The sequence below is a fragment of the Thamnophis sirtalis genome, unplaced genomic scaffold, assembly GCF_051295495.1.
Source record: "Thamnophis sirtalis isolate CommonGarterSnake01/CBP01778 unplaced genomic scaffold, rThaSir2_p1.2 scaffold_10, whole genome shotgun sequence".
Taxonomy (NCBI): domain Eukaryota; kingdom Metazoa; phylum Chordata; class Lepidosauria; order Squamata; family Natricidae; genus Thamnophis; species Thamnophis sirtalis.
The window spans coordinates 10,458,754-10,482,238 of record NW_028261390.1 but is presented as its reverse complement, the minus strand read 5'-3'; the positions used below and the strand labels follow the sequence as shown (position 1 = coordinate 10,482,238).

The 23,485-nt window shown below is 43.8% G+C and overlaps 1 long non-coding RNA gene across 2 annotated transcripts; it reads left to right on the top strand.

The window, feature by feature from the left end:
* Positions 1 to 229: 229 nt before the first annotated feature.
* On the top strand, positions 230 to 16,939 carry LOC148043781 (uncharacterized). Of its 2 annotated transcripts, none has more exons than XR_015697810.1 (3): positions 230 to 277; positions 10,811 to 11,064; positions 16,217 to 16,939. It is a non-coding gene; the product is annotated as an uncharacterized LOC148043781 (long non-coding RNA). The 2 variants fall into 2 exon arrangements; XR_015697809.1 differs by lacking the exon at positions 16,217 to 16,939 and adding an exon at positions 11,788 to 12,374.
* Positions 16,940 to 23,485: the final 6,546 nt, after the last annotated feature.

Genomic DNA, 23,485 nt, shown 5'->3' with positions numbered 1-23,485 from the left:
CGGGGGGGTGGGGGAAAGAGTGGGGGGGGGGAAGCCGGAGCGACCGCGAGCGCGAAAAGACGGTTGACTGCGCGCGCCTGCCTGCCTGCCTCTGCTAAGCAACCTCCCGCTTCTGGCGTTCGGCCGTTCGGCCCGTCGCGCGGCAGCCGGGCCACGCCCCCTCGTATGAGGCGCTGGGCCCGCCCCTTTCTCTCTCATTTCTCTCTCTCTCTCTCTCTCTCTCTCTCTTTTCGCCTCGGCCCCCGCGGAGGTGACAGGCCCGGTTGCGTGACTTGAGGTAAAAGGTGTACATAAATACCTGAGGAAACGTTTCCTGGCCTTGCACAAGTATGCGCCGAGGCTCACGAAGTACATGCAGGTAGTCCTGTGCTTAACGACCAGAAATTGAAGCCCGAAATTTCTGGCGGGAAGTGAAGCGTTTGTTAAGAATAGAATAGAATTCTTTATTGTCCAAGTGTGATTGAACACACAAGGAATTCGTCTTTGGTGCATATATGCTCTCGGTGTACATAAAAAGAAAAGACACATTCGTCACGAATTATAAGATGCAACACTTAATGTTAGTCATAGGGTACAAGTAAGCAATCAAATCATACTAGGTGTGGCTTTGCCCCGTTTTGCAACCTTTCTCCCACCCCCACCCCCAGTTGTGAAGTGAATTCACTGCTGTTGATAAGTTAGAAACCCAGAGGTTAAAAGTGAATCGGGCTTCCCCATTGGCTTTGCTTGTCCAAAGGTTGCAAAAGGGGATCTTGGTCGTAAGTATGAACCGATGGCTAAGTGTCTTGAATTTTGATCACAGGGATGCTACAAAGGTGGTGACTGAAAAACGGTCATAGGTCAACTTTTCCCCGTGCTGTAACTTTGAACGGTCACTAAATGAATCATTTGTAAGTTGAGGACTACCTGCATTGGATGAAGGAGGAGAAAGAGGAGGAGGAATTTCACCTTCAGTTTCAATGGGATACCTGCCCAAGTAAAGGCACCTTAGCAATAGCACTTAGACTTCTATACCACTTCACAGTGCTCTACAGCCCTCTCTAAGCAGTTTACAGAGTCAACAATTTCCTCCCAACAATCTGGGTCCTCATTTTACTGACCTCAAAAGAATGGAAGGCTGAGTCAACCTTGAGTCTGGTGAGATTCGATCTGCCAGACTGCTGGCAGCCGGTGATCAGCAGAAGTAGCCTGCAGTACTGCATTCTCACCACTGTGCCACCGCAGCTCTTGTTCAGTTGTAAAAAAAGTAAATTTTTAAAGACTCTGTAAAAGGCAGGTAGATGAGCCAACAGAAGCAGGCAGGTGTGACTAAAGGTGAGAGTGAAATGGTAAGTGAGAATCCACAGAGGAGGTAACAGCTAGAGGCAGGTAAAAGTGAAGGGGCCAATTCAACAAGACTGCACAACAATTCATAGAGTGACTGAAGTTACAATGGCACTGAAAAAGTGACTTCTGGTGATTTTTCACACTTATGACCATTGCAACATCCCCATCGTCACGTGATTTACATTCAAATACCTGATGACTGGTTCATATTTATGACAGTTGCAGAGTCCCAGAGTCAGGAGCTCGTCTTTTGCGATCTTTCAGCAAGCAAAGTCGATGGGGAAGCCATTTAGTATTGTAAGCTAATTCACTGCTGACTGCCAGGAGTTCGATCCTTACGGGTTCAAGGTTGACTCAGCCTTCCATCCTTCCAAGGTCAGAAAAAGAGGACCCAGATTGTTGGGCCCTATGCGCTGACATTGCCAACTGCTTAGAGAGGGCTGTAAAGCACTATGAAGCGATATATAAGTCTAAGTGCTATTGCTATTTCTACTAATTTAACAACTGGTATGATTCACTTAACAAATGTGGCAAGAAAAGTCATAAAATGGGACAAAACTCACTTAACAAATTTCTCACTTAGCAACATAAATTCTAAGTTCAATTGTGATCATAAGTCAAATTACTATCTGTATAGCTAGCAGGTTGAGATGTAATGGGGGATTTCATCCAAAATTCCCCAATCGTTTTTTTAATTCAGGACGTCTCACTTGGAATAAATGTAGGATTCAATTCACAATGTTTGGGGTATTTGTAAAACATTTGATATAATTTGTAGTCATCTTGTATGGAATACAAATCTTTTAATGCCACCCTCTGGGCTCTTTATCCCAAAAGACAGGTGGCTAATTGTTATGGGTAGTAGAGCTAGTAGTAATAGTTTTTTTTCTGTATTTTAAATTCAAATGTTTTGGAAGCCACCAAAGAAAATATGAAATAAATTAAAAGTGTGGTTTATTATTCCTCGGTGTAAAATAGGGTAGTGATTTCCAATCAGTCTAGAAAGCCAAGCTTTCTCTAGCCCCAAATGGTGTTCTGCGCAGATACATGAGTAGTATAGATACTCATATGTTTAATTTCATTTTAGAATTATCTCTTTCTGCAATAAAATGGCTAATTTATTTCTAAATAATTGTGTTTAGCACAAGGGCAGCAGAAACAAAATCCCTTTATTTTTGTAGTTTAAGATGGTTCTGTGATTCAATGATAATACACAATTATATATGCACAGCATGTATTTATTCATTCATTTTAAATCAAGTTGGTAAATGAAATGTATCCATAATATAGCATATATAACTACAATGGGAGGAATGTCAGTGTGAGTGGAAATGCTAGCCATGGGTTTCATAAGTGAAATATTGCTTGTGTCTGCATAGGGATGAATCCTGTCAAACCATTATATCTAGCTTTTTACTGATGCCATATTTGTAACATGTAGATTGTTTCAAAAAATCTTCATTGAATCTTTGGAATATACGATTCCAACAGAATAACTGAGAATTATAGCTGAACCAGATTTCCATGGGCAAACATTGTCAATGAAAAAGGGGGGAGCTTCAAAACTTCAAACTTTAATTTAATGGGGTTTATTTTAAAAAAAAAAATCGTCTGCCCTTGCCGATGGATGGGATCCAAAGTGATTTCAGAGGAAGCTGGAGATTGTCCTTGTTGGTTTTCTGAATGGTCCACTCATGCTTTTGTTGCTTTTTGATGCTTGAAATGAGGAGGAGACCATGCAACTTCTCTATTTTCAGAATCTTAGCTCTTTCCAATGATTTACAGAGGAACTAAGAGCATGAAATGGGTGAAGAAACATCCAGAATGTTGCTAGCACTCAGCAAAGGACAAGCTGAACTAAACATAGCCGTTTTTAAGGCCTACTTCATAGCAGCAAGGATGGTGAAACACCAGTATTTCACCTATATTATATCCACAGCCTACTCCTCCACAACATTGTTTCTTGTGACGCAGGCCCGCTTAGGTAAGTGATGGGGAACATGAGGTTCCTTTTACAGAAGGGTGTGGAATAATCAAAACATCTGTCAGATAAAGTCGATGGGATTTGTTCCCAATTGGAGTTGGTCTTGTCGCAAGCCCAGAGAAGATGCCTGGGTGTAGCCCAGTTATCTAGGAATGGTTTGGACATGTTGGGCTTGAAGGAGTTAACATGGTCCTCAGGAATGAAAGCTCAGCCACCTGTTCCTTGGATCCCTGTCCCTTCTGACAACTTGGGATGGGTGAGGGGTAGGATTGATCATGTGGATAGGTTCAGGGTTATCCTTTTACATGTTAAAGAGACCATGGTTTGCCCCTTCCTTGAGAAGCCATTCCACTATATTGGATAGTTTTTGTGCATTATCCCACCTCCCCTTTTGTGGACGTTAATATGAAGGTGGTTGCAACGGCTACAGAGAGGTTTAAAGAAGAGCATTACTTGGGTCCTTTTCAGTCAGATTCACACATGGGACAGAAATGGCATTAGTCATTATTTTGATGACCTCTAACTTGATTGAGATGGGGATAGTGTGTCCATCCTTGGGCTATTTGACTTCCTGGTGGCTTTTGATACCATCAGCTATTCCATCCATCTGGATTGGCTCAAAAAATTAGAAGTGGTGGCACAGGATTGTGCGTAATTTCAGTCAGTGAGAATTGGTGATGAGAGGTCTCAGTCCTTACAGTGTGGAGTGTCATAGTGCCATTGCTATCTCCTCTCCTTTTCAACATCTAAATGAGGCCACTGAGTATGGTATCATCAATTAGGTAATGGAAGGAAATGTCTTATCCTGGTGCCTGGAGGCTGCGCGAATCTGGATTGGAAACAAGGCTTCAGCTATATACCCTTGCCAAAACTGAGTGGCTTTGGTTCTCAGAACTTATTGATCCAAGATCTATGCCATCTTTGGTCCTGGCACTATCCCAGACAGGCCCCATATACAATCTGGGTGTTGTGGCTAGGAGGCCTTTTCTCTGCTTTGTCTAATGTTCCAGTTGTGCTGGTTTCTGGATGGGCAGGCTCTGCTTACAGTCACTCATGCCCTAGTCACATCCAGATTGGACTATTCCAGTGCACTCTACACGGGGCTGCCCCTGAGGAGTATTCAGAAGTTTCAGCTGATCAGAATTATTATTTATTAAATTTGTTTGCTACCCATCTTGCTCTGAGGTGACTTTGCAGAGTTGGCGCATGTTGCACCTTCGTCCTTTAAGCTGCATTTGTTGCTAGTTTGCTTCTGGGTCCAAATGAAGTAGTTAAATTTAGTCTTTAAAGCCCTTTTTGGCATGGGCTTGGGTTATCAGAGAGACCATCTTGCCCTGGTTACATCAATCCACCCCATTAGATTTTGTAGAGGAAGGCATGCTGCAGATACCATCAGCTACAGATCTAAATCTGGTGGGTCCCAGGAAACTTGCCTTTCCTGCTGCAACTCCCCTTTATGGAATCTCCTTCCTCCTGAAATTAGGTTGGCCCAATCCTTTTTGATTTGTCATAAGGCCCTGAAGATCTGGATATGCTGCCAGGTCTGGGGCTCCCAAGGGATTGGAGTTCTGTCTCAATGGTTCTATTGCTGAGGGAGCAATATTGTTCCCTTTGCCCAGGGCTAGTATTTTTATGCTATTTATCACTGTGACTTTCCAGATTTTTATCTGTTTATATTTGCTGTTTTCTTTATTGTTGTATCCCTCTTAAAAAGCCCCTTTAAGAGAAATGGGCAGCTATATAAATTTGAATAAAAATATTGCAATCTTTGCTCTGCTTGTATGAGTTCAACGCTATTCTGATTGCAAACTTCAGAAGAAGTGTGGTGCATAGTTGGGGGAATCACATCTCTTGTCACTTGTGTATGTCATAAGGGATTATCTGAATCTCTCAGCCAAACAAATTTAGATTTGTGATAACAAAATCAAACTAGAAGGAAAGCAGTGCTTCTGCATCATCTGAATCTTGGATGCTGCATAGCCCAATTTAGCAGATTTTCTCTCTCCAAAAATATTGTTGAAATAATACATTTTTCAAAATATAAACATCTTTCCTTTATTCAGCTTAGTCCTCATGAGAATTTGTATTCTCAATGTCCTCCTTCAATAAATATTTATTATTGAGATACTTTGCTACCCTGATAAAATAATAATACATTATAATTGCCATTTTCTGTTAAGGTGTTGTACGTCTTTCAATAATTACTCACCAGAAAGTCAACAAAATCTTTGAAAGCCTTGACACATTCCCATCAGCTTTATGAAGTAATAATTTACTTAACTGCACATTCTATAACTCTTGCATAATGGAAGGTGTTACTCTCAGGATTCTGGTTTGACCAGTCCTCTGAGCAGGTCACAAGACTGGGTACTGGATTCCACAGTTTGTAGCAACTTTACACAGCTAAACCATAGGAGGTAAACTCTAGTACTAATAAAGGAGAATATTTATAGCTCAGAGTTGATATGTGGGGTCCTTGGTGCTCTCTGAGCTTGCTTGTTTTCATGCAGACGTTTCATTATCCTAACTAGATAACATCAGTGCTACGGTAGTAACAAATGCTGTTTGCTGTCAGTTTATATTCCAGTGACTTGCCTGTCTGTGTGGGTGGGGGGTGTTCTTAGAGATTCTTTGGTTGGGCTGTTTACTGATGGCTTTTTGGCAGTTTCTTGACTTGTCTTCAATGTTACTTTGCAAATTAGCCATCCCCCTGTAATAGCCTTCAGATGAGTTGAGATACAATTCTCAATTCCTGCCAACATGACCATACCATGAAATCCCAAAAGAAAGCTAGTTGTTTACACTGGATTTAGTGAAAAATAAAATCTAGAGTCCAGGAATGTTCCATGCCTTTATTCAGACCAACCAAAATGAAACAAGTGGGTTTCAGTCAGGCGACAGCTGTAAAAATCAAGAGTTAAACAGGTGTGTCAACTAGGAAGCTTAAAGTGTTTCAGATCAATTCCAAGCCAGGTATGTCCAACCTTTTGGCTTGCCTGGGCTCCATTGAGTGAAGAGGAATTGGTTTGGGCCACATATAAAATGTGTGTATATGTGTGTATACATGTATGTATAAATTATGTTAAACGTTTACCATCTTGTGGAGCTGTATTACTAGCTGTCCAGGGCCACATGTGACCCATGGGTGTGCAGGTTTGACACACCTGCTTTAAAGAGAGATCACAGTATAAAACAATGCTATTACAAGGCTACACTAAGTGAATGACAACATAGTGGTTATCTCAGCTCTGCAAATTCAAGAGTAATAAATCCTCCAGTTCTCCCCTGCCAGTAGCAACACACATTTTGGCTTGGCAGAGGGAATCACAGTCTTTACACCAGGAAGATGAGAAAATGATTTTGGTTAGGGCATTATGAATTTTTGTGGATTAGAAATCAGTCTTTTATGGAATTGACAGAACTTCTTGCCACTTTTTGCTATCAAACCATGTTATCTTGATTGAGGATTGTACCTGATAATGACCTGGTTGGACATGCTCCATGACCCATCTTAAGACACAGCTGCTCCTTTAGCAATGATCAATTAGTGCCAATGTGAACAACACCTCTTGAGAAGTAAGGGAATGAGAAATATGATTTACATACTTCAGCTGTTAAATGAAGAAAACTGGTTATCTTCCAGAACTTGAAGAATCATCCTCTTAAATGTTTAGGGTTGTGGGACCAAGAGAAAACACCTTTTTCCATGGGTCTTGTTTCCTGTCCCTTTCCCTCCTCTTGCTGATTCATATAAGGGATGGCTTTAGGACAGGGGTGTCAATATGGTTGACTGTTCTATAGCGAGTCTATGACAATTTGCCATGGCCAACTCACCATGGCTAACTCGCCAGAGCCATCTCGCCCCAGGACAACTTGCTGCAAGACAAGAGTTACGCTAATATCAAAAAATTGATGGAAAGGATGCAAAAGGAGAGATAGAATGAAATGTGAATGGCAAAAAATAAAATATTTATTTAGGTAATTAATTAATTAATTAGAATTGTTGAAATTGTCCCGCGGTGAATTTTCCCATGGCGAGTTGGCCATGGCAAGTTGTCCTGCAGCGAGTTGGCTGTGATGAGTTGGTTGTTGCGAGTTGGCCATCCTGAATTGGCCGCAGCAAGTTGTCCCATTCCCACCTCATACATTTGTAGGCATAGTGCTCCATTTCCACAGGGATCACTGAGAAGTCCTCTCCACTTTTACTATATGTATTATCATCATTTTAGCCTTTGCCTATCCACTGCAGGATGAAGGCCTCGTCCCCATGTTTCCAACCAGTAGGGTCCTGAGCTTTCTTTTGCCAGTTGGGCCCACAATACTTGCTGCTGTTGTCAATCCCTCTTGTTTTAGGTCTCTTTCGTGGACAATTTTATCAAGTGGCCTATGACTGCTTTGGTCCACCTGCCATTGGTTCTTCTTGCTATGCGACCAGCCCATTTCCACTCCAATTCTTTTACTCTCTTGATGATATCATATACTTTCCTTTGTTTTCTAGTCCATGTGCAGGTCTTTCTATCTTGTCTTGTAACGCCGAGCATGTATCTTCTAATAGCTCTTTGCGCCATAGCAATAGCAATAGCAGTTAGACTTATATACCGCTTCATAGGGCTTTCAGCCCTCTCTAAGCGGTTTTACAGAGTCAGCATATTGCCCCCAACAACAATCCGGGTCCTCATTTTACCCACCTCGGAAGGATGGAAGGCTGAGTCAACCCTGAGCCGGTGAGATTTGAACAGCCGAATTGCAGAACTGCAGTCAGCTGAAGTAGCCTGCAGTGCTGCATTTAACCACTGCGCCACCTCGGCTCTTAAATACAGGGACTTTAAGTGTTATTATTAACTAAAAGCCATTCATAGCTTGTGTGTCGATTGTGAGGTTAGTGTCCGTGCTTCACTGGCATTAGTTAGAGCAGGTAGCCCACACAGATCGAAAACTTTTCAGGCATAGGGGAAATTGGACAGAAAAGTATATATGTGTATAATATGTATTATATATGTATATAATAGCTGTTCTGTATAGAGGCAACTTTGTGAATGAAAGAATTGTCACAGCTATGATGGAAATGCCCTTTGGTTATTTAGCAGAAAACTCCACTCTGATCCTATAGACTTTAACTCCCAACTCCTTTACCAAGGATGGGACATAGTAATGACACACCAGTTGGGGTTGCTGGAAATGTAGGTCCCAGCACAGCTGGAGGATAACAGGATGGAGAATGTTTCTGCAGTTCTTTGAACAGCCAGTGCCCAGGAGAAAGAGTAGCTTTGCTATAGGAAGAAAATGTTTGCCTTTGTGCCAGTGTCTGTGGTTTACTTGGCAGCAGCTTCGGAAGTGGTTTGTCATTGTGTTTTGCCAAGTGTTAACGGCAGTGATCAAGTGCCTAGGCAATTGTTTCTATTGGATCCAGAGACAATAAGCATATCAGTAAATAAAGGGACTTTAAGTGTTATTATTAACTAAAAGCATAACACAAAAAGCAAAGTTTATCAAGCAAGATGATACCAAAATCTCTTACAAGCTGCCAGGAATTCCTTAATAATGACAGCCGCTTCCCCAGTGCCCAACATTCTCCCTCCCCCACCTTTTTTTTTTCTTTATTCAGTAAAGAAAGAATAAAACAATCAAGCAGGTAAGGTCAGAATGAGCTCCAAACTTCTAGACTTTTCTTAATATGAAGGAGAAATCAAAATATATCACTAAACTCCTTGAAGCAACAATGGTCTTCCTTACTGCTATTACACCTTGCCTTTTTCCTAAGGCTAGAGGCATTGCACCCAAAGCAGGGCTAGAACTCATGGCCTCCATTTCTAGCCAAATGCCTTGACTACTACACCAAACGCTACCCTCCAATAGGTAGCATTTGGTGTAGTAGTCCAAGTAGTCCTTGACTTACAACAGTTCACTTAATGACCATTCAAAGCACTGAAAAAAGTGACTTTCATATTTACAACCATTGGGGGCATCTCCATGGTCACCTAGTCAGAATTCAGATGCTTGGCAACTGGTTCATATTTATGACAGTTGCAGTGTCCCAGGGTCATGTGATCAGGTTTTGCGACCTTCTGAAAAGTCAAAGGGGATGCCAGATTCACTTAACAACTGTAGTGATTCACTTAACAACTATGGCAAGAAAGGTCATGAAACTCACTTAACAACATAAATTTTGGGCTCAGTTGTGGTCGTATGTTGAGGACTACCTGTACTTCTGGAAAGCTTTCATTTAAGCTTTTCAAAAGTGTCTGAGTACTTAATCTGCTTGCAGAACCCAGATTGTTTAGGCTTTGCTTATGAATCACAAATCAGGTTCTTAAATGCAAATAGGATGACCTACTTATGGGGCTCCCTAAGATCTTGGATATAATCCCCACAGCTCCCCCAACAGTTTTTACAAAACTGTAGACAAATGAACATATTAAATGGATAAGAAGTAATCACATAAAATGTCTTGAGTCAAACAAATGTTAATCAAGCATAAATTTAATTAAATGTAATTCTTGTCCTGACCCCACCCACTTTTGAGCATGCAACCTCAAATTACAACTCAGGGACCATCTGCATCTTGTGTTTTAATTTATTGAAAGTTATTTCTTATCTGTTCCTTAATTACTCAGGAGCTGGCGTTTTCTAATCAGCTGATGTTCCCTCTCCAGTAACATACATTTGTATTATTGCGAAGCTAGTTAACTGCCCCCACATGCATTTGAAACACACCCACAGTGCAGGATTTGACATGCTTTGGTATTACATATTCATGTGAAGTTGCCCTGTACATTTTTAGACGTTTTAGGGCACACTCAAGATGCTTTGGGCAACATCTGGCAGAATTTCCTCCCAGAATTCCCTAAGAAAACTTTAGTTCAAGAGATTGGGAGTACATGGGTAAATATGTACCATGGCACATGTAAATCCAACCAATTGTACTTAGTAAAAAAAAAGGTAAACAAATTGTGCTTATTGCAATGTGTGTACCCAAGCCATGTCTGAAAGAGAGGTTCAGAAACCTGAACATCATCATCTGTTTTAAGATTATAATCCTCTCTGAATACCAGCATTAAAAACAGCAACAAGGAAAATGGACAGTAGATGGCTCAGTTGTAACACAGAATAAAATAACTCATGTTTAGGGATGTTTCCCATGCAAAGCTGAATTACGCTTTGCAAGTTTTAATTTTGCATGAATAGTGTACAAAATGGTCAAATCTTAGCAATGCCTTTTAAGAGCAGAAAAAAAATAATAGCGTTAAAAATATTATTTGGGAACTCACTTTCTGAATTTCATTTGAATGAACCTTGATGCTTTTTGAAAGACATTACTTGCAAATATATATTTGATCACTCACTCTCTCTCTTTTGTTGCTAATAAAAGTTGAGTAACTAATATAACAAATGCAGAAATAGACTTATGTATAATCTTCCTTCAGTACCTAAATAAATTATGTAATGGCCTAGCCAGTTTGCTTCATCGTAATTTCTTTGTATCACAATCTTTACTTGTAGATTTCACAAACTTCCACAATCAAGCTGCCTCTAAATGAAATGAGATCTGTGGCTCTTGTCCACCTAGTTACCTTTGAAGATAGAACACCCTGACTCATGCAAAGGATAAGCAACAAACTTACTGATCTGGCTTATAGATGCGACAATTCCTGATGACAGAATTCTGACACTTGAAATCTCACACACCTGTAGGATTGAGGAAGACAGGATTAATATAGCCCCCATGTGGCCATGAGAAAACAGACAAGTACAAGGTAAGAGTTGTAAGTATTATGCTGATGGATTGGATCATCGGCCCATCTAGTCTGTTGTCATAGCGGGTAACCAACTGCACAAGAAAACCCACAAGTGTCCCAGAAGGTGGCTTTCAGAGGTAATCCCACTGCCTTCAAGGCTATGAAGATTGCCATGACTTCCATGAATTGATCTTTTTTTTTTTTTTTTTTTTTTTGAAGCCAATCCAGCTGGCCGTCAACATAGCATTTCAGGGTAGAAAATTGCAAAGCTGAATTATGTGTTGTACAAGAAATAATTCTTTTGCCTGTTCCGATTCTTTCACGATTCAATTTCATTAGGGTGACCTCTGGTTCTAGTATTTTTGGAAAGGGAAAATACCTTCTCCTTATCCGTTTTATCCACAGCACAACATAATTTTGTTTACCTCAGTCATTTTCCCTCTCATTTCTAGACTGAAAAGCTCCCGAGAAGCCAGCTGTTAATCCTTAATATTTATTCGTAATGTAAAACAAACATCTCAAGCTTCTTGCCTTTTTAAAAATCATCTCTAACAAGCCAAATGTGGGTTTATGATTTAGTCTAAAAGTGCTGATTAATGACTGCCTTTCCCTTTCTGATCAAGAACTTTGACGGCAAGGGAAATGCTGAAATAAGTTTTTTTTAAAAAAAAAATCACACGTGCACATCATAACCATATTTCTCCAAAATATCACTCAGATCATAAATTGAATGAATTCCAGGTCCCTGGCACCAGGACTCAACCTGCCAACAATTTCTAAAGAGGAGGATTCAGTTTGGAGTTCACTGCCAGGTTATCTGGAAGACTGATGATATGAGAAGGCACACAACATTCTCATCGGATAGCCAAAGGGAATATTATCATTTTCCAATTTGCTTACTTAAATTTCAGAATACTCTTCTATTTAACTGAAATGGGGGGGGGGAATGGCTCAGCATACATGTGCCAATATTTATTTGGGTTAAGAGCAGTGATGAAATCCAAATTTTTTATTACCAGTTCTGTGGGCATGGCTTGGTGGGCAAAGGATACTGCGAAATCTCTATTCCCTCCCCACTCTGTGGCCAGCCAGAGGTGGTATTTGCCAGTTCTCCAAACTATTCAAACTTTCCACTACTGGTTCTCCAGAACCTGTCAGAACCTTCTGAATTTCATCTCTGGTTAAGAGACTAATCAATAGTGGGCTTACTACTTTGGTACAGGTTATGCAGCCTTAGCAAATTGCTACACAATAGCATCATCTTGTTGGCCACACAAAAGGACTAATTCATGTAATTGTTTGGGAATAAAGCCCAATGGATCCGATAAAGCTTTCTCTCTGTAAACCTATCTACATTAATCTGGGGAAAATTCAAGTACTTCTAAAAATTGTTGCTATAGTACTATGTGTAATTTATTGATTATAGCATCTTTATTATTTTTTTTATAAATAAGGAGGTGATTTTTCCCCACAGCAACAATCCTGTGGGGTGGGTGGATCTGAGAGACAGCAACTGATCCAAAGTCACCTAGCCTAAGACGGGACTAGAACTCATCGTTTCCCAGTTTCCACCTGGTGTCTTAAACAACTAGTGTAGCAAAGACAATCCTTATGTAGCATGATGACCAAGCCACCATTCCTGGGCTGCAAAAATCCAGACCACCACTAGATGCTACCAAAGGGATTGAGTTTTATACCTCTCTTTGCTGCCATCTGGTGACCATTTTGGAATTTTGCAAGCTAGTTATGGTTACCTTACTATAAACAATAGTACAGGGCGGGGCATAACCTTTTCCTAGGGGGTCACAGCAACACTTGTAATAACAACACAAATAATTCATACACCATTCGAAAGCCCATCAAAAACTGAGTTTATTGACACGATTTAATAGTCAGTATGACCACCATTAGCCCTTCGAACAGCATTCAAACGAGGTGGATAAGAACACAACAAATCTTCAAACAGTTCCGTTCGATTTTCCAGATTTTTCAACACAGTTTCCAAATTCATTCTCAAAGTTTCAACCGAATATCGATTTTGACCTTGCTCCTGAATCATCAGAGCTTCCACTTCATCCTTAATTATGGCCCCAATGTTCTCTGCCGGATTGAGATCTGGCGAATTTCCCGGCCAGACGTCATTGCCCCAAAATTCGACATTGTTTTCCTTTAACATTGTTTTCCTTCTGTCAATGATCCTTTGTTCTTCCGAATCGAATTTTCCAGCCATTCTTAAAGCAAATTTAACATTTAATAGCTCATTCAATTCAGTTTTTTATGGGCTTTAAAATGAGGTGTCGCGGAAGTTGTAAACTGCTGTCGATCTTGCTGTGACCCCCTAGGAAAAGGTTATGCCCCGCCCTGTACTTGCAGAGAAGCCTCCAACTCTGCAGAGTACAATTACACCTAAATGTACCCCAAGAGTCAATCATCATTTCAGCTGGTGGCATCACCTGGCTAATCTTACGTGAGCTCAGAAGCTAAACAAGTTTGATTTGGTTTGTGTTTTGTTGAAAAACCATCAGATAATACCAGAAATACAGGTTAGACTAAGAGGAAGAAAGCAGTGGATAATTACTTTCCTACTGTTGCCTGGAAAATTATATGGACATGGTCATTAGACATTGTCTTAAAAGTGACTGTACATTTATCATAATCTGTAAACAATGGAATATAACCAAAACCAGTGGCATTCTAGAGCAGGGATCTCCAACCTTGGCCACTTTAAGACTTGTGGACTTCAACTCCCAGAATTCCTCAGCCAGCAAAACTGGAGGAGGCTGGTGCCAAGGCAACCAAACCCCTAGATGTGTTGAAGCAGAGGGTGCCATAGCTACCCTCCTCTCAGTCTTGTTTGCACTATTGGCTACAATTGTGTAGGAGTGGGATAATTGGCTGGGCAAGCTTTTGATGGCCCTAGACATTTTAGCAAGGCAGGCTTAACCAGGCAATACCATCCACAGGGTGAGGTTGGGTCTCCTGGAAATATTTCCCTCCCTCAGATCTCTTTTGAAGTCTCACTCAGCCAAATTTCATGAGCTGGCTTAGAGCAGAATTTAAAAGTTTGTGGCATTATCTTGCAAGAGTTTGCCATGGACTTTCTGAAAATGTCTGGAGCCTGATAGTGACCCTAGGCAGAATTGCCTGGGACACATCCTGCCATTACATACAGGCCCCCAAATTCAGTAGCCTAGTGGCGGTTCTCTCCTGCCCACCACAGGCAAGAGTAAGAAACTGTAGCAGTGCTCACTTCATCCCATATTTCATGGCACATGAATCACAAGCTAGGGCCATGATGGCAAACCTATGGTACACGTGCCAGTGAGGGCATGCAGAACCCTCTCTGGGGGCATGTGCATCATCGTCAGCTGCTCTTCGTGGGTACCGGAGCGCTGAAAAATGGCCTGAAAAACAGCCAAAAAGAAGGCCGTTTTAGGCCATTTTTCAGGCTGGTTTTAGACCATTTTCTGAACCATTTTGGGGGGCATTTTCAGGCCATTTTGCAAGCTGTTTTTGGCCCGAAAATGGTTTAAAAATGCCGCCCCAAACAGCAAAAAAACCTGGCATGTGTGTGCCAGCCAGCTGATCTTCCAGTGCTCCGGTCTGTGCGAAGATCAGCTGGCCAGAGTGCATGTGCGTGCTGGACACCCAAAGACCAGTTGGTCAGTGCGTGCATGCGCACCGGCCAGCTGGTCTTGGGGTTTCCAACACTCCGGTGTGCACACATGAATGCACATGCACACATGTTCCAGTTTGGGCATTCGGTGCTGAAAAGATTCGCCATCACTGAGCTAGGGGAACACATTTTAGCCCTGTTCATGGGGCTATTACATGAGTCGGCATCTTATGTAAAACCAGATAATTGGTTTCATTGAATAAACCATCCTTAGATGTCCAATAAGGCTGTGGAAAGTCCGGATTTGGGGGTATCCCAGAATCATGTGATCACATTTTGACAAGCAAAATCCACATGAAAGCCAGATTCACTTAACAACTGTGTTATTATCCACTGTAGTAATTCACTTAACAACTATGGCAAGAAAGGCCACAAAATGGAGCAAAACTCACTTAACAAATGTCTCACTTAACAACAGGAATTTGGGGCTCAATTGGGGTCGTAAGTTGAGAGTTGAAAGATCAGTCTTCGAAAGTTGTCTAGATACATACTGTAGATGGCTTCCAACTTTCTAGTGGGCTTATTCTTTCCTGTTTTGTCTTTATCCAGAACATCTGTTCTTTCATACCCTGGTTTCCCATGATGGCATTTGGGTTAAAAGGGCTGCTTGGTAGTTTAGAGTTACATAAACTCAGTCTGTGTGGATTATGGTTCGGTATGTTGCATGGAGCTAAAAATGGAAGGAAAAACCATTGGCCAGAGTGTTTACAGTCATGAATTTCCCACTTGAGTTCTGCCCCACCTAACAAACACAACGGGGCACAGAATTAACAACTTTCCCAGCTCCAATCTTGATTCAACCACATTTCATTGGGTTTCCGAGGGAGAGGTAAATAACCCTTCCTTTGCACCGTTTCCAGAGCTTGCACGCATAAACTCCTCCTTACCAGACATTAGGCACACCAGGCTGCGTTTGTCCCCAGGGAAAAGCAATTAAAAACCGCCGAGGAGAATTCTACTTACATTTCCAGTGGTTTTGTTTGGAAAGCTATTTTGGGCTCACTGCCCGACTGAAGAGTTTCAAAGTTCAATGCCTGCTCAAAAGAGCCTTTTTGATGGTACTCCAAGTTCTAGCTATTCCATTGAGGCGGGGTTTTTCCCCCTTCAACCGCAAGGTGGCGAGCGCAGCTCAAGAATTTCGTGTAAAATACTTTCCGCTTAACTGTGGCCGAAAAAAAGTCCTTTTTTTCTGTTCAAGCGGCAAATTGTTTGTACTACAATCGACCGATCACCCTTTAAAAGCAAACTGCAGTCCACCGTAACAGGCTTACACGAAGCTTACGCGGCAGAAAGAGCCGCTTGGCGAATGAAGCGGCGGAAAGAACAATGATTTTAAGAGATTAGCTGAAAAATTAAACATCGTGATATACTTTTAATTGTGGAATAAAATTAAGACGGTAGTCCTTAACACATTCAGAATTGCCCAAGGAGACTTCTAGTCGTTCTGTCTCTCCATTCTCGGTCTCAAATGTTTGATTTCGGGTTTTTTTTCAGGATTACCTGAAAGAACAAGACAATAATGATCTTTTATTGACTTACTTCTTTTCGGACTACAGTGCCCACCGGCCACCCCTATCCGACCGTGCTATCGAATTCTCGCGGCTTAATTTCGAGGAAAATAATTTCTAAAAGTAACCTTCCTTCCTTGGAAAAAAAAACTCGGAGAAATTTACACTTTCCCTGCTCCTCTGATGAATTCCTTTCAACCCGGATCGGGTTGACTCGCCGCCCTTTAACGGATGATTCCCACGTGTTGTTTGTCCGCATTTCTCTTAAGAGTTGCTTGACCGTCCCTTTTCGGTCCCCACGGAAAAGTGCCGCGCTCCCGTCCCCGGGGCCAAGCGAGAACTTTACCCGCTGTCCTTACACGCGTTCAGACTCTGGTGTAACTAACAAAAATGCACGTGTGAACGCAGCTCGAAATATTTGATTGGTATTGCTTCTTAAACATTAGCTCTTTTTTAAATCCAAAAGCTTGTCTCTGAGGAGGATTTTCTTAGGATGGCGAGGAGAACGATGGTACATCCCAGTCCTCGTGCCGTTCACCGGTCAGCCAAACACGAAGCGGCAGCATTCAAACGACCTGTCGAGCGCGGATACTTTTAATGTTGGCTAGTAGCTTGGTGGTTTCATGTTTGAAGCCCACTGGTTCGGTTACAATATACCGCGAGAAGCCAGGAGTAATTCACTGGCAAGCAGGACTTAAACATGTCAATTTAAAAAAAGATGGTTCAACTTGACTAACTAGTATTATTAATAAAAATCAGCGCGCGTTTCTCAGGATCGCTACCAAGCCTGATAACGACGAAGAGTCGCGGTCTGCAATACGAAAGTTAACGAAATAGGCCGAAACTCTTTAATGGGCGCCTTTGGGCTCCTTCTTTAAGTCCTCCTTTAAGTTCTTCGCGTCACTTTCTCAGCGATTGCCACGATTGCCGAGGCGAGAATTTCAGTGAGGGCGAGCGAGCAAACGATTGCTCTCCATGGGTGGCCGCCCCGGCCCATTCTTGTCAATAGGGTGCGTCTGTTCCCTGCCGGGGTCCCCCTTTCACTAACTGCTTTCTTTAAGCCGTGTCAGGATCGTTGGGGGCGAGGTGGTGGTGGTCCCCGGGCCCCTTGAAAAAAATTCTGTCCATTCATATCCTTTCAAAAGGAGGCATATCTCTCAGATATAGATGCGCTGCAGTTCGCCCCCCGAATTTCTCATCAGTGGCTCCACGGAAGGTGATGGGGCAAAAGTGCTTCGCTTTGGGCTTAGGGCTTGTGTGAACAAACTGGAGTTAAGCACTCGACGGCTTTGCACGTTGGGGGAAACCCAGTTTTAAGGTATTTGCTATAGCTCCTAAATTCGAGAATTAACCAAAAGCTTTGAAACGCAGTGAGTCACAGTTCATAAACTGAGCAGGAAAACAGGCCTAATCCGGTGTATATGTGGATTACATCGCAAGGCAAAGGTGTTCTTTGAGTTTGAGCCTATTTTAAAAAATAAAGTTGCTTGTCCCTTGTGGCTTTATGAGCAGGTCCTATGGTTTGTGGGAATTAATAGCCATTACTTACTTCCCCATACTAAATATATACATATTTATATAAATACATAAAGCACATTAAAAAGCAGAGACATCACCCTGCCAACAAAAGTGCATATAGTCAAGGCTATGGTTTTTCCAATTGCAATGTCTGACTGTGAAAATTAGACCATAAGAAAGGCTGAGCACCAAAGAATGGAGGCCTTTGAACTATAGTGCTGGAGAAGACTCCTGCGAGTCCACTGGACCGTAAGGCATCAAACTAGTCAGTCCTAGAGGAGATCAACCCTGACTGCTCTTTAGAAGGCCAGATCCTGAAGATGGAACCAAATACTTTGGCCACCTAAGGAGAAGGAAGGACTCCCTGGAGAAGAGCCTAATGCTGGGAAAGATGGAGGGCAAAAGAAAAAGGGGACGACAGAGAATGAGGTGGCTGGATGGAGTGATGGAAGCAGTAGGCGTGAGATCCAAGGCCCGTTTAACGGTGCCTTTAGAAGTGCAGTGCAGAAGGAGAAAAATAGACTGCATAACGTGATAGAGCCAGCATTCAGCCTGGAGGACTTCAACTCCCAGAATTCCCCAGCCAGCAAAGCTAGCTGAGAAATTCTGGGAGTTGAAGTCCGCCAGGCTTAAAGTTGCCAAGGTTGGACATCCCCGTTCTAAACTACAAACTAGACGTCTCTTAGACAAGGATTTTGTGCAAACATGTCCTCCCCCCCCTTTCATCAGCTTTTATATCGTATTTTTCAGATGCCAGGTTCCAAGCCTTCTCCCTCCCTCCCGCCCCACCCGAAGCAAATTCATTTCCCCCTCGCCGATTAAAATGCTAATCAGTCGCCTTCACGTGCAAACGGCCAGCCGCCTCTTGGAAAACCCGCCGAGCCATTCCCAGCTGCTAGCAACCTCAGGACTCGCCTCTCCTACAGCTGCTTCCCGCTCGTTCCGCCCTAGGAGTTGGCTGTCAAACCAGCAAATCGCCTCCAGCGCCGTGAGAAAGAGCTTGTAGTAGATGCACTGAAGCGGGACAGACCTGTTTCATTTCGGGACTTTGAGGTCGGGTCGGTGACGAAGCGTTGGAGGGGGTCTTTCTTTCGGGCCCAGAAAGGGAGATTTTTTTCCCAAACCTTTCGAAGCCGCGGAGAATTTGGAGATCGAGGGGCGGCCAGCCTTCTGAACTGGACTCCCCTTTGACCGCAATATTTATCAGGAAGCAACAATCAGGGTCCCGCAGACTGACTGCAAAAAGGATAAACGCAGCCTCCTGGCCTCTGGGTATCTTAGCTTGTATAATGCCCAGCATCCGATAAAGAATCGATGGGCATTTGTAGTTATATATATTTGAGGGGGTTCAAGGTTGGAGTCAGAGAGGGGGGAGCAAAAGGAGGCAGGGTGTTATTAAATCATCGCCGGGTACTTATTGGGTTAATTTTTAGGGAAAAATTCAAAGCAATGTTTCCGAAACGGAGAAGGATGAGAAGAAAGAAAGGAAGGAAATGAAGAAAAGAAAGAATTGAAGGAAAAGAGGGAAGAAGGAAAGGAAAGGAAGGAAGGGAAGAAAAAAAGAAAAAGAAAGGAGGGAAAGAAGGAAAGAGAAAGGAAGTGAGGTGGAGGCGTAATATAGCAGTCTTAACCCTACGCTGCGATCCTAAACTGCTCCTAATAAGATAAAGCTGCGCAACCCCTCTTATCTCTGAGAAAATTATCGCGGCCTCTGTTGGAATCCAAAGCACTCTTCCAACCTTCCCACCCCCCTGGCGGTGTTTGAATAAAGGTTGCAATAAAAGCGCCTTGGGGCCGAAGCAGAGAGGGAGGCGGGTGCGGACGGAGTCGGGGAGCGTCTTCCCGGCCTACCACAAGATTGCTAGAAGCTGCCAAGGGACCCGGAATCCTAATTTCGCTTGGCATTCAAACCCAGCTGATCCTGCGCGCTGCTGCCGCCGCCTCTAGGAGGTTCGCGGGTTAGCAACTCGTCTCCCGCAGGCTGCTTTGCCCCGGGCCAAGAAACCCAGAAGCCTCGGGAGCGCTTCCATGATTCCTGGCTAGATCAGAGAAAGCGGCGAAACGCCGCGGAGAGCAGCGATCCACGCACCACCAAGTCCTTAGCGTGGGATCAATTGCCTAACTTAATTCTGCAGGGTTTTATTTAAAAAATAAATAAGACAGGTATTCCACAGGTTTCGTTTTTCTTTCGGCGTGGGAGGTGCCGCAACAAAAAGAAATGCCCCCCCTCCCCAATGATTTCTGCTTGCCCTGCAACCCAAAGCAACGAATGCCAGTTTAGGAGAGTTTGAGATTGCAGTCTCGGGACGAATGAGCTTTTCCGCCCTTAACTTAACCCTGGTTTCCTTGTACTCAATTTAATAGTTTTGCCCTGCGAGGCGGACTTCTTAAATAAGCAGATGGACTGATTCCTGCCACCCACCCCCTACCAACCGGCCAGGCTGAAAGGTGGTTGGCTACGTTCACACAATGCGTTTAACTCCAAAAGTGTTGAAGGCAATGGCTGGCTTTCCCACTCTCTCTCTCCACAGCCTCTTCCCATTGCTTTGTTAGGGGCATGCAGTGGAAGGCGACAATCTGTCGACCTGGGGGGGGGGGTGTTGGGGTGAGATTTAGGAGTTTACCATGACCTTGTTCATTCAACACACTAAACAAGCGCGGGTTAGTTTAACCACAAGATTTATGATACCAAAGTATCATAATACCAAATACCAAATACCAAAGTAGGGTAAGCCTCAAACAAACATCAAGTGGTTTATATATTCTGCCTGGAACTACAATTTCCAGAACTCTCAGCCAGTGTGGACTTTGGGGATTGTAGTCTAATGATACCCGGAGATGGTTAAGTTAGGAAAGGTTGCACAGCGAGCTCCAAACTTTTAACAGAAAAGTTCAAATATAAATGAATGAAATTGGGGCAAATAAATTCGCTTAGGAAAAGGGTTTAGGGCGATATTTTAAAGGAATGCTTTTTTTTTCTTTTTAGTTTATTTAACCAGTTATTTTGTAGGTGACGGGACTCTCTTGGCCCAGATATCAATGGGGCTGCGGAGTTACATTTTCTCCGTTTGCCAAGGGAAGCCAGGCCCCAGCTGCAATGAGTCTGTCGAAAAATCACCATTTTAGTATGTCTCCAAGGGATGGTCCCCAGGCAGTAGTGCATTAACCATTAAGCAGACTAAGCCCGTGCTTGGGGCACCAGGCCTAAAGGGGGCACCACAAAGTTGAGAAAGAAAGAAAGAAAGAAAGAAAGAAAGAAAGAAAGAAAGAAAGAAAGAAAGAAAGAAAGAAAGAAAGAAAGAAGCCCAATGAAGATTTGTACAGTATATACAAAGGAGGGGCACCAACATTTGTCAGTGTTTAGGGCAACCAGTGAGCCTTAATCCGCCACTGCCCTCAGATTATGAAACCTAACGTGTGTAAAGGGTCTCAAAGGCTTGATTGGAGACTATCCGAGGAATGCCCATATTTCGATCCAAAGCGTTGCACGAACCCCAGTATTTGGCCCCTTGTGCTTAGGGTTCAGAATTATAACCAGGTTCAGAATAAAGGATTAATTGAGCAATCCAAGGTTGTCAATGACACCAACCCAAGCACCCGCTTGGAAGTCCCTTCGCCTTTGGCCGGAACTGTTGCAGGGAGAAAGAGAACAAAAGAAGTATCTTCGGTTAATCAAGAGTCAGGTTTATTAATTTAATTTAATTGAGCTTCTAGCGGGGGAACAAAGGATCCGATAAAGTCATTTTTTTCTTCCTTTCCAAAGTCTAAATAGGAAAGCCCCCCATCCCTTCTGTTCTTTCTTTCCTTTTTCTGCAATATTGAATATTACGATACACTGTATTATTTCAAAGCAAGTCAGGACTTCTAGATGTCTAGATGATGTCATTAAAAGCAACTGCGATTAACACGGTATTGTCAGCGAAGAAGCTTAAAAGAATTGAAAATAAAAAAAGAGAAAGGGCAAAACACGATCTAGCTAGGCTCTATTGTCTTTTTTTGATTGGGGTGTTTTGCTTTCCCTAACGGCGACGCATATATTTTTTTAAAAAGCTTCAAATCCAACAACGGATAAGAGCGGCCAACAGTTCAGTTTTCTCGGGGTCGCCCGGCGTCCCCGTTCTTCTCCAAACACCTTCCAGCCTCAGCGCTTGCAAGACGCGAAGCCCGCTTGCCTTTGTAAACCGCTTGATGTACTCTAGCCGCCGTTCGTTGGGCACCGGGGCCGGAAGAAGGGGAAGGGCTTCGAGCTATTGACTTACAGATGTTCTAAGACTCTCTCGGTGTCTTCTATTCTGCAGGTCCGGGTCCTGGCCCCTCCCTTGGGGACCTCTTCCATTCACGGGTTCTATAAACGGGAAGCGAAACGCGTTTCGGGAAAGCCCCCCCCCCCGTCTTTAGGAGCGAGGTCTCGGGCCGCCCGGCGTTTCGATTTAAAAAGCAAACTTCGTGGGGGCTGTTTTCGAGTCTCCCAAATCTTGTCTTTCGAAGGAAATCAGAGGGTCGCGGGAATAGGGAGAAGAGAAGGGAGAGAGTGAGACGCCGGGGTGGGGGACATGGTGATGCCAGGGTTAATAAAACCAAAAGCTGAATAAAAATATATCTGCCTTGAAAACGTCTGCAGGCTGATGCCCGGGACCGACCCTGTTTAACGCGGAGTGAGAAGCCGCCTTGTTGCGATCGAAAGGCGCGCGCATACACAAGCGGCTTCCACGGAGCAATGGCGAAACGGCCGAGAGGAGAAGGGGAGGAGGGGGAAAGGGGGAGAGGAAGGGGGAGGGAAACTCCGGTCAGAAGGCGTGGGGGGGGGAGGAACAGCTTCATCGCCTGGCCGGCGCGCAAGGTAGCTAACGGCGCGGGCGGAGCGGTGGGCGGGCGGGCGGGAGGGATTGGGGGGGAAGCGTCGAACATCTCTAAGTTTAGCAACAGCAGCGCGTTCGTCGAGTCGGTATTTTTTCCCCCGAGCGTCAAGGAAAGTTCCATAGGACGCCTTCGCCAGCCCTGCTCTCCTCTTGGGCTGCAGAGAGCGGGTGGGTTGGGGATGATGGGGACTGGAATCGGAGACCAAGGGTGGGATCCAATGGCGAATTAAGACTCACGGGCGCCCTAAGAACTGACAAATCTTTTTCTTTCTTTCTCAACTTTGGGTGCCCCTTGGGTGGGCCTGGTGCCCTAAGCACGTGCTTAGTCTGCTTGATGTTTAATACACCACTGGTGGGATCAGTCTTTTGGCCAGCCGGCGACTTTGAGGTCTCATTGGCTGGAAGGTGGGGGGAGGAAAAAATAAACAAAAAAAGGGGGGGGAATGGACTGTTAGGAGCGACTCCGATTTCGGTTTTCACCGCAAAGACTTCGATTTCGGGGCCGATCCCCTCTCCCTCCCTCCAACCCGCTCCGAGTCGTCCCCCCAAGTCTGCTGCAGTTTCTTGGCGCGCTCTGTATGCAAATAAGGGGGTCTGGGCCGGACCCACCCCTTGGCTTTAAGGGAGGGGTGGGCAGTGGGGGAGCCGGAGATGCCGGCTCGGCTTTCTGCGTCGCCTCGTCTTGTTCTTCTGGCTCCACGTCCCCCCCCCCCACCGAAAAGGCAGGGCCAATAGGAGGCTGGGGTCCGGCTCCGTCCCACCCTCTGCTGTTTTATTGACACCTCCCCAAAGTTCTCTCTCTCCCCCCCCCTTCCCCCTCTCCCCTTCCCCCTCTCCCATCCGCCCCCCAGCCGTCTCCCTCTCCCAATAGCCAAAGG